General features: G+C 49.6%; 1 long non-coding RNA gene across 2 annotated transcripts in view; it reads left to right on the top strand.

The window, feature by feature from the left end:
* The first annotated feature begins 1,506 nt into the window (after positions 1 to 1,506).
* The window catches only part of LOC149352940 (uncharacterized), a 118,905-nt gene continuing 108,756 nt past the window's right edge, over positions 1,507 to 11,655 (top strand). For both annotated transcript variants that reach the window (XR_016290889.1, XR_016290888.1), the window contains exon 1: positions 1,507 to 1,720. This is a non-coding gene — a long non-coding RNA (uncharacterized LOC149352940). The remainder of the gene's footprint in view (positions 1,721 to 11,655) is intronic.

The raw sequence follows: 11,655 nt of genomic DNA, 5'->3' as shown, positions 1-11,655 counted from the left end.
ACCTGCAGCTCTGTGACCATTCACGCTCTGAGCCTATAGCTTGCATCTCTTTATATGGAACGAGAAAATTCCGAGGCTGTTACCGGCCGATATTCACCCCCGTACGCAAGCTTGATCTAAACAACAGCGACAGTACCGGCTCTCGGGCTAGCAGGTGAGCTATGGGGCTACAAGCCCAGTGTGTAAAACTCACTGCCCGCGAGGGTCAGGTGTTGACACCTTACTGCTTACGCATCACAGAAATTAAGTAAGGTGTTGTTTGTCTTCGAGCAGGTTTTCCTTTTGAAGTATCTGCTTCTTCTAATATGTTTCTTTCACTTACCGGGAACATCACGGGATTTTCGTTCTGTTTAAAAGTTTTGCTCGGACGTTTTTCTGTGCTTCGATTATTCTCGGAGTACTGGCGACGACCTACTAAGACTTTAAGCGGATTAAAAAAAAATTCAATCAAGGCTTTTCTCTCCAAAACAAAAGCAAAACAAGCAATGTCCCTCAAGACGGCCGTAGACCTGATCTGAGGTTAGCGCTTACGCGCAAAACCAGACGCCGAATGATGCTTGCTGCAAAAGCAACTAAGCGCGTGACCATGGGTGCACACAGGCAATATGTCAGCAACTGACGCCTCCGAGTAAACGATTCCCAGACACCATCCTGCAAATCAGCGACGCTTCCGAAACAGACGTTTTAATTGCTGCTAGGCTGTTAGCAGCCCAGCCTCTCCTTTTTCTTCCGAACTTTGCAAGGGTGCTGTGAAAAACGGTTAGACTACCGCATCTTAGGCCCCCACTGCCCCTACGGTTCATGTTTGGGTGCAAAAATCTGCGGCGAAGGATGACTCCCATCTGTCGTCCCGTTTGTTTCTGCGGAAGAACGGCGAACGTTGTTCACGTTACAAAAGAAAGAAAGAAAGAAAGAAAGAAAGAAAGGAAGAAAGAAAGAAAGAAAGAAAGGAAGAAAGAAAGGAAGAAAGAAAGAAAGAAAGAAAGAAAGAAAGAAAAAGAAAGAAAGAAAGAAAGAAAGAAAGAAAGAAAGAAAGAAAGAAAGAAAGAAAGAAAGAAAGAAAGAAAGAAAGAAAGAAAGAAAGAAAGAAAGAAAGAAAAGAGGATAAAGAACACTGAGCGTGGCCACCATCGTAAGTTACGCAGTAAGGAAAACAACGCGCGCCATAACCCTTCATTCATGGCTGTCGGTTGCGCTTCCAGCGCTTAATTCCCGGAAACAACCGAACACGTCCCACCCTTGCAGTGGAGAAATATGTGACCCAGCAAACATCGGAGCAAGACGTCACGGACAAATTGTCTTCTCGAAAGACGCGCGCGTGTAAGAGTCAGGGAGGGAGGGAGGCGCGCCTCAGTGTGAGGGATAAGACAGGTCTTCTTTTCAGAGCAGAAGGGGAGGGCAAGCCTGGCTAGGGAAGCCGGAAAAAGGGTTCACATTTCATCCTCCACGAAAGCTGCGGAGAAACTAAAAATACACCCGACAAGCCGCGTCGTTCGATCCCGTCAGTTTTTTTCCCCCGAGAGAGAAAGAAAGGAAGAGCAGGAAAGAGTAAAAAGAAAGGAATCTATAACGAGCTCGTTGAGCGGACGCCGGCGCGCTAAAAATGATCCGCGGAGCCGGCGACGCCAGCGCGTGTCTGGGAAGCCCGGCCGTGGTATATGAAGACAGCCGACAAATCTGCCGGCAATGGTCCCTGGCAGGGCGACGAGTCTCCCAAAGAGTGAGTAGGACGTCGGCGGCGCTAAATTTAAACGCGCCCCTCGCGCGGCATGCACTCCACAGCTTGCTTGGGTGCACGTTCTTTGCGCCCCGTGCTCTCCTCCCTCTGCGTAACAAGTAGTTCGAAGCGCCGGCCCAGCTGTTCGCGGCCGTCGCCAGCGCTTCCAGCCGCGTACGCGCCCTGCGATCCACGCGCCATTGACCCGTGTAGCCGACGCGTACACACGAGTGGCTATGCGATGGCGTTATTTTTGCTGGCGTCGAGTCCTCGCTCTGCGTCGACGTGGTTTTGGCTGCTGCGCACGTGTGGCTTTTGTATGCCTGCGTGTGCTGCGGTGTGCCCGGATGTCCGACAAACTTGGCATAACCTTTACGATGCAATTGTTCGCAAAGCGCGTAAAGGCCCAACTCCATCGGCGCCCCTCGGTGAGCGCGCGGAACGCCTGCGCGACCAGCACGCGCCGCGACGAGCGTCGAAAAGGGGCTTGCATCTCCATGCACCTGGTGCTGGCTCGCTCCCCCTCGCGAGCCGACTGAAAAAATGTCAAGCCGTGAACAATACATGGTTGGGGGCGCTGAAAGGACGAGTTAAACCGCGAAGAAAAGTTCGGGGAACACGAAGCTATGAAGAAAAGAGTCCTCACGAGCCCCGCGGTCCTCCGATTGTTGTCAACCGGACCCCGCTTCCGACGCGCGCGCTAGCGCCCGTGCGCAGGCGCCGATATCTGGCACTGTCAGATGCGCGCGTCGTGGACGCGCTGGGCGGTGGCCGACGCGTCGCGCATGCGCAGACCTGTTCTGGCCGACGCGTGGGCCCCCAAGCGCGCAGGACGCGCGCCGAAGAGCGCCGATGGAGTTGGGCCTTAACGAGCTGCAGGAGGGATGGAGACAGCTATGCGCGCAGCGTCGCGACAGGCAACGATGGTTTGCAAGAGGAGTGAAAGAAGAGAATGCACGCCGTTTATAGGTATGCATGGATAATACATGGCTTCACGCATTGAATGAAATTGGACAAGTGAGGAAGGCGGGTATAAAAATGCTCGTGATTGGGAGCTCTGGCAGTATGCAAGCTTCTGCTTCGTCCTTGTGTTTTTAGGATTTAATATACGCTACGACGGCTATCCTTGTCACCTCATACACAACAATTGTGGACAGAAGCATTTTTGAACAGGAGAGAGCTATGAACGCAGTTTTTTTCCTATATTTTACTATAGCAAAAGATTTCACTATAACAATCAATATATTCACAGACCTCCCGTCAACAGGCTTTCATTTTTTTTTTGTTATTAACGTTTTCGCGATCGTCAAAGGCATCCCCCCTTGTTTCCTACGGCAGTCTTAACTGCTACATGCGAGCGATGGAAAAACTTCCAAAGAAATATTTTGCCACACACCGGAAGAATGCACCATTACCTTCAATATTTCCGCAACAGTACCTTAAAAAATTTGTAATATTCAAAATTTTTCTCCAAGAATGTTGGACATGTTCTTGCTTGCCAGCGAACAGGAAAAAAAAAATATTACTCCCAAAAATCAAAAAGGAAACGTACCTCGCAAGAGTACAAGATGCGCTCTATTTGCCAGAGCGTTCCATAATTGAGTAATATAAAAAAGCAAAGAAGTATTTTCGGTCGCACGCAATGTGTACAGCATAGCAGGTATAGAATAACATACACAGCAACAAGCCGCAGAAGGAAACAGATGGAGGCTTATGTTTTGTCTACGCTGTTCTGGTTTCTTGACACGTATACGCTATAGCGTTCTTTCCTCATCATAGCAAATTGTACCCCGCCCCTAAAGCGACTATTGCACCAATCTGGCCGCAGCCTAGTTCATGTTTGAGTGCAGAACTGTTTGCGGCGTTTCTTCCTTGTTTTGATTCTTGTGTTGGCCGCGTTGAGTCAGGCAGCTCAGTTTTTTTATATTTTCTGGGAGGCCAGAAGTGTACAGGAAACATCGGGCTGTAGTACGCTGCTAAAGTTGCCTGCTTTCAGGGTAATTAATGTTTTGTGTGGAAGACCTATAGTAAACAGAATAATCCATATGCAGCCCGTTGTGTTAAAAGAGAGAGAGAGAGAACTTATATGTCCTCCTTGACGTGCCCCATCACGCTGATACACAAAATAACGTTTTAAACAAGGCATAACAATCCCTTTAGGCTGAGGTGGAGTCCTCGACGAGGTCGGGACGCGCATGTTCGTTCTTGCGGACGCACAGGGATCATGAATGCATCGGAGACAACTGATGGGTTTGGCTCTGCATGAAAACTGCTCGTCAAGTGCCGTTAGGCAACGCAGACTTTAAGGTGACAATGTTAAAATATTAGATAACTCAGATAACTCAAGAGGGCGTTTTAGAATCAACATACGGACAGCCCTAGAGTAAATTTAAGATGTTGCGTTCCTTTTCTTCGGAGGGGCTCAGACCTCTCCAGTCGAGGTGTTTCGGCTGTGATGAAGGAGGAGACGATCGATGATGCAGATGATAAACGAGGAAATATATTTACAGAATTTACGAGAGTTAAAACTTCAGGTTACGTAAGCAAAGTCATACGGACAAATTGAGCAAACTGTAACTTAAAGAAAAACAATCTCCGCAAACAGAAACAAATCCTCTAGTACCTTAAGCACGGAACCTCTACTTAGACTGATGCCCATTTCTTTTTTTTGCGTCCCATTTTAAAATAATAGAGAAGTTAGGGCGAGCACCCTTTCCCTTTCATTTCCGCCGGCTGCAGCTCGGGTGCTTAAGATATTAGATAGCAATTGCCGCGGCCGGCAGCACTCTTTTGCTTCACCTTTTTTATTTTTTATTTATAAAATTAGACCGCTACCACCGCCACCACCAATGAAGTTTTAACACGAAGCAGCCACAGCCCCTGAAGGTTGGGCACAACTTTCATCGCAGGACTTGGCTAGAAAAAAAGAAGCACGACAAGAAAAACATTCAGGACACCTCTCCATGCGTGAGCGCTGGCCCTCTGCGCGTGACGTTCTCTCCCTTTCCACTTTGAACGTGCGTTCTGGCGTCCGGCGGGTCGCCGCCACACCTGCGTGCCACTTCTCGAAGGGTGACGTGTCCTTTTCTCTAATTGAGAGGGCGAGTAATTTCTTGGCTGATCGCGTTAGTGCCGGTTGACATAACGCCATTGACGGCGGCGGATGGCGACGCGCAAGGCATGAAAGGAGTACTGCGACGCTGCGGCGCCGGAATGAACGCGTGCAAATCAAAGGGCCCCTCGCAAACCTCGTCGCAGGTCCGCATGTTTCCGCTGTATGGTATGCGAATCCGCTGGCGTGGGAACGCAGGCCCGGTGTGGCGCTGCCTGTCGAATGCCACCCTTTGTACGCGCCACGCATGATTTCTTGGCACCGGCGGAGGACCCGCGGTTAACGATGCCAGGGGTCTTCGTCCGTAGTAGCGGCGCTGTTTAGCCGACAATGACTTAGGTATGCGCCGCAGTTCTGTGTATGCTTGCGGGGAGACGCCTGAACAGGGACCTCCGAGAACTCTCTGCGTAGCCTGGGGGCGGACTGGTACATCACGCTAATGCCATTAAAATACAGCTAAACGAGGCCCTAAATGAGCAGTGGCCTTACACCTATAGCATGCAGGAACTATGGCAAGCACTGGTCCCTGGAACTATATGGTTGTGAATTCCAGCCCACCAAAAGAAGCCGGCACTGCTTTGACAGTGCACCGCTCATTTTTGTGCGCTGGGGTCAGTGTAAACAAATGGTTGCTAGCTAACGCCATCTGTACAGGGAGCGTTTCACTATCAAACTTTCGAGACAGTGTTCGTGAAACACTGAAGAAGGCGTATGAGGGTTATTGCGTGTCGCTTTTTTCACGGCCTTCGCGCGCTGAAGACTGCGCCCAGTTTGCCTTGCAATGTCTTGTTCGTTGTCTCACGCCGGACTGGGACCCACCACAAAGAAGTATTTCTTTCTTCAACTCGAAGGAGGCCGCTTGTATGTGAGATTTTCGGGTTATAAATACCACCCCATGCTTCTTTTCGCTAGTCAGTGGTGAACTCAAGAGAAGTATAATAGTAGTGATAATAATTTGAGCAAGGTTTAAGCTTCACTCTCGCATTTAGTCCTTTAACATGTGCATAAGTTGGTGTGTTTGTTGCTGGGCCCGTATAAAACTCAAAGAATGAAGTGAGTTCTTCAATTGCTCACACCTGTAACGTATCTTCCGTGCGACCAGCATTGTACTATGCAAGCTAGTTATGAACAAAGTAATTAACTGACCTGGACTGAAGTGTCACGTCTGAAGCACTGAGTATTGTACACTTGTAGATGTCCTTGATAGTGCCGCTACTACTGCCGATTTGTACGCAATCGATGCCACGCTGCGGCAACGCACAGAAGTAGTCCAAGAAGAATCGACACGAAGAACCGCGTAGCTTAGCCGCTGCCTGAATGGTTTATAGCAGCGCTGTTACATCGATGTTTGCAAGAGTTGAGAGAGCAGCAAAGCGTCACTGAGTGAGATTTCTGGTGCCAGCAATGCAGAGAGGGAGAGAGGGCATGGGAACAGGAGCTTTCCACGCTGTAATGGAACGCTTGCAGGGCCATGACAGCGGAGTTCCTTCCAGGCACCCAGCCTATATTTCTAAAGAAATCATTTGCCTTGATTAGAAGGACCTATGTAAGCACAAGGCACAAGCGATCTTCCTAAAGGGCACATTTATAGCGGGGAACGTTTTCAGCACGATGGTCTCTGTAATCGACGGCCATGTTACGGCATGCGTGTATGGTCAACACCTGCAGTACGGTGCCGTCGGGCTTTGTAACCTAAAGAGAACAGAGGGGGGGGGGGGGGGGGGGTCAATTAAAGGGCACCATTTAGTTTCGATTTTTTAATGTTTTCCTTACCCTTTACGGTTGCCCCACGCACTCGCTGTAGCTGGAGGCAGTCGGATGGCCAGAATCAAATGGGATCGCACGAAAAGAAGTGTATCCTGGTGGCCTTAGATTCATTACAGCTCTTCCATCTATTGCGTAGAACAGGAGGCACAGTTAATTCCTCCCAGAAGGCAGTGCGCAGAATTGTTCTGGCGACTATCAATCCATACTCCTTTAAAGTAGCACATGGTTAATACAAGTATTAATGATGAAAAACCTCCAAAAGCGTGCAACTTTATCAGTCAAAACTCGGACGACAGTGACAGGAAAACTTTTCTAGCTTGTTTTCTGGGAAGCAGCGCGACAAATTGGCAATTGCTGGGTCTTGCTTACCTGATCGTTTGGTTTTGTCATTCATCCGTTGTACAAAAGTGTTCGTCGTCGACGTTGTTATTTCAAATTCTCTTACAAAGCGCCCGTCGACTGTCTACTATACTGCTTTCACGTCTGCCGTTGTAAAATGCCAGACACCGATTCCTTCCTTGTTTCTCGTTTATTCCTTTGTGCCCTCAACAAATGAAACTGTTTAGCTCACATCAGGTTGCCACCATTGACCAAAAAGAGCGAGTTGGTCGGGAAATTTTAAACCATGCGCGATTACACATAGGCTGACCTCTGGGAGCCGCAACGCCGCCATATTGGATTATTTGAGATGCCCCCTATATATACATTGGTCGTGAATAATCGCCTGTGTAGTCGGGGGCTCATTCAGAGTCGCACAACCAAATTATTACGGTGAAATTTGTTTCCCGCAGAACGTTCATTACGGCAGGAGAAGCCGAGATTTATTCCCGAAAGCAGTGACTCTACTTCGCTGCCTTTAATATACTGATCGAGAAACTGAAACGACAGATGAATAAAGTTGATGCTCCACTCTGATGCACCGACATCACATACGCGTAGGGTCTGCAGTTTACGAAAGAGACGTCAATCAGCGCGTACACAAGGCCGCGGCGGTGGAAGGCAAGAGTTTTTCCTCTCATCTGCGCTCTGACAGGCCTGTCGGCTAGATCATCATTCGTACTTTGTCGATGCGCCGCAGCTTGCCCGCAAGTCCTCCGGCCGAGCGATCTTCCTCGCGTCATCACGCCTTTACGACCGCGCTTTTTCATACGCGGGAACCGCGAGGCTCCGGGCGCACGCACATCGGCAGACAACACGTTTCTTCCTTGCGACGGTAACTGCGGATGATTCTTTAATTTTTGTTTTCCGCCGGAGTAGAAGTCCTCGAAGCAAACGCGCGTCCAAGGCGCCATTATTATCGTGATTACGAGCCAAATGACTCCTTGATCTGCGCCAGCGATAGCGGCTTTCGGCCCTAATGATTCCGAATGATTCGAAGCGGAGCGCATGCACGGCCATTCCGGCGGCGGGCGCCGCTGCATACGCGCGGAGTAAGTAGCCGGGAAGGGAGCCGCCGTCGCCGCCACCGCGGGGGCAGGCCCTCCCCTTCTTCTTTTATTACAACGGAGAAAGTGCCGCGAGGGGCAGCGAGGGCCATTCACGGAGGTGAGGCTATAGCTGCAGCGTTCTCGAAGGAGTCCGTAAAAGGGGCTGCGTAATGATAACAATGACAGCAGCAGGCAGAAACATAACGAAACGAAAATGTCAGAAGGAGAGAGCGTGGTCGCGGTAACGACTCTTCTTCCTACAGCTCGCGCCACTCAGTTCCGTGCAGCGCAGCTCATGCAGCACCCGTGGCTGGTGCAGTCGGCCGAGTGAGGACGCGCTGGCAGCTGTTCCAGTGTGCTGGCGATCGCTGTGCCTATGCGTACGCCCGCTCCTGTTCAACTTAGAGGGGTTCGAGGCTCAACAAGCACTACCTAAAATCGAGCGACGTCAGTTTTAACCCGTGGGACTCGCGCGAGCACCACACTGCAGCCTCACACTCACGCGTACACGGCGCCGCCAGCGGTGCACCGTAGTGCCGAAGCCCGGTGTGCCGAGAGCACGGCGCTCGGGGAGGGCGAGACTGTCGCCATTGTGGCTGCGCCACCGTCGGGCGGTGCTTTCGAGAACCGCAGCGCGGGCACTGCAATTTGGCCCCTGGGTGACGCCGGCTCTAATGAAAGGTCCCGCGCGGCGGGTAATCGAACACGCCTCCGGCCCATAAAGGAAACGGAGCGGACTCGGAGGCGACAGAGAGCCGCACGCCGCCCGGACTCTGCTGCGTCCGGAGGCCGGACGTGTGTACACGGCGCAATCGGCGATTTCGCGGCGCCGTCGATGACGCCGCAGATGCTGCGCAATGACAAATGGCCCTCGGGAACTTCGGCTGCGGTCGGCTTCACGCGCAGCCACTGCGTGCCGGTGTGCCTCACTGCAACACGGCACGCAAGCACAGGCGATCTCGGTTCGAGGCAAGTCGAGGCTCCTTGAGTGGCATGGGTGTCAGGTATGCCACCAGAATCCTGGACACCACATGACTTGCAGAAGGAAGAGGTTAAAAAACTAAATTTCTTCGTAGCTTAGGCCGGTGGCGCGGAATTGAAATTTTTAGATGGCTGATGTGAATGCGAGCAATCATGCGCACATCTCAATCTGTGACTACACGTGGAGGCCACAAGAAGATGCAGCTTTTCCACAGCTCTTGCGCTGTGCGTACCTTCTCTCTAAGCTGCGCGTGTTTCCACATGAATACTTGCTGAGGATGTCACCGGAGAACGCAGGATAGCAACACCGACAGCGCATGTGCTGAGCATCCACTTGCCATCGGCAGCAGCTTTTAAAGCTATAGGACGAAGTCGGACTCATAAACGTACTCCTCATGTTTAAAAGAAGCATCCAGAGAGGCAGGGGAAGGGATGTGGCCGTAGGAGAGAAGCATGACACCAATGCACTTCGCAAGGAAGAAGTGAATAAAATTCGCGTGCTTATAAGCATTCGAATTTGTGTCTCCTATTGCGAAGCAGGCTGCGGATGCGATTATAGTTAGCTGCAAAGATAAAAATCGTATGAACGAAGATAACAACGCGGCCAAGGTGCAGTAGGAAAACATTCGAAAATATAAAATGCTCAAAAGGGTGCTGAAATAGGCCAGCTGGTAGAAATGGTGAAATGCTTACCTGACAGCGTTGGAAATCCGCTAGTTGACGAGGAGTTGGCTCTATGTGCCCGAATGTGAGAAGAAAATGTGCAAAACAAGGGGGGTTTGAACCAGACTGAGTGGGTGTGGATGCAAGAAGTTTTGCGGCATTTTATACGGCTGCGGAAAACACCTGTGCCAGCACAAACAAGGCAGCGGATACGAAGATATACTGCGTGCTTATGCACAAAGCTACTTTTGCGGCACGAAAACAGCACTGCAGCAAGGATCCAACGGCAAAAAAAAAAAAAAAAGTAATCCTATTGGCATGCGATAATCTGCCGTGGGCTACTTTTACCTGCACGCGATTTGTACGTGAACAACAAAAACATCTTGTAGAGCGCAGAGGGCAACACATGCTGACTGAGTCAATTAAAGTAAATAAAAAAGTGTCGGGACCAGAACTCCGCGTCTAAACAGGACCACTGCCTGACGTTGGGCACAGCAGAAAAGGTATAGCGGCTCCTAAACGCTGCATGCTTTACTACGCCGTTACCAATATTAATAACAGCAATAAAGCAGCTTTATATGGCATAGGAACAAGCTTCAAACCTCAGGGCTGGAGCACTTAAAAAAGAACGTAAAGGAATTCACAAGCGCCTCACACAGCAAGCCGTAGTCTGCTGTGAAAAAAAGAAGAAATAAAGGAAATGAGCGCTTAAGGAAACCCTTAACCCAGAAATAAAGAACAAGGGATGCATTATGATACAGATGGCACCTACCAATGGCGTCCGAGGAAAGGAATTAATCAGGAGAACCATAATTATGAAATCAGGTCATTGTATTCGGTATACAAGCACAACAGTAACAGCTCACCATAAAGACATCTAGAAATAAATAACAATAAAAGTAATGGATTAGCTTTATTGAAACTAAAATAAGCAGAGGGTAAAAACGAACAAAGGACATTAATAAACAAAGTACGTATCGGTAGGCATCAACATTACACTCAAAATATAATTTTCGTTACTGCAGCACATAATAGACCGTCATAAACTAGGCGGCGCTCACCGCAGCCATGCAGCCCGGCACTTGGCTCGTCGTCGTGCATACAAATGCCAATGCATGGCGTGTAAGCACCTTTGCCAAGTATAACCACAAGAAAGCTTTAATCGATGGTCTAGCGGTAACTGAATTTCTGGTCCATGCAACGATCCCGCTCTCTGACTCGGTATCACAACCGGTTCCATTAAGCGCTAAGCGCTCCAGCACGTAGCAACAGCGTTAGCGTTCAGGGTGTAGCCTATAAATCTCTGTGCCAGACTCACTTAACGCATCGATGAGGCACTATTATAAAACATTAGTTGTACGAAGTATGCTAATAGCTTATACAGGTCCCGGTTTCGTTCGAATCTGCACCGTTTTGCAGGGCAGATTTTAAGTCCCGCGGTGACCTCTGCAACTTTAAGACGTAATTTATTACAACAGGTGCTCGCTTTCTTTTTATGCTTTGATATAAGTGCGAATTTGAAACAATTTTCTAAGCATTATCCAGATACCCCTCATTCGTCTCCCTAGGCACGTTTGAGCCAAGGCTCTCTGCTGCCCTGGATTTCATAATGATGTAGGAATGAATTAATCCTAGAACTAGGCTGAAAGTGGCACGGCTCAGTTAATTGCTAGGCGTCGAAACAAATGTTCTGGCTTTTCTGAATTTATCGTCACATTCTGCCGGAGCAAAGAAAGCGTGCAAAAATCCTCGGGAATGCCTAAGGCGCAGCCGTGGCTTCAGTACAGGTAACTGTCCCCATGTTGCATTAACCGTGTGTATCATTACTGACCGCGAGAGGAACTTAGCATGAACAACCACTGCCCGCTGACTATTTGTCTTCGAACAGAGGCAAGTCCACACGAACATATACCCTTACATTTGTTTGAGAACTGCGCGTCGCGTGTCTGTGTGACATCGACATAGCTCAGCAGAGTGATGTCAGTGAA

The sequence above is a fragment of the Amblyomma mixtum genome, chromosome 3 (assembly GCF_055824585.1).
Source record: "Amblyomma mixtum isolate Tamu chromosome 3, ASM5582458v1, whole genome shotgun sequence".
NCBI classification, from domain to species: domain Eukaryota; kingdom Metazoa; phylum Arthropoda; class Arachnida; order Ixodida; family Ixodidae; genus Amblyomma; species Amblyomma mixtum.
Note: the sequence above shows the minus strand (reverse complement) of the source record. Positions and strands in the feature narration are given on the sequence as shown.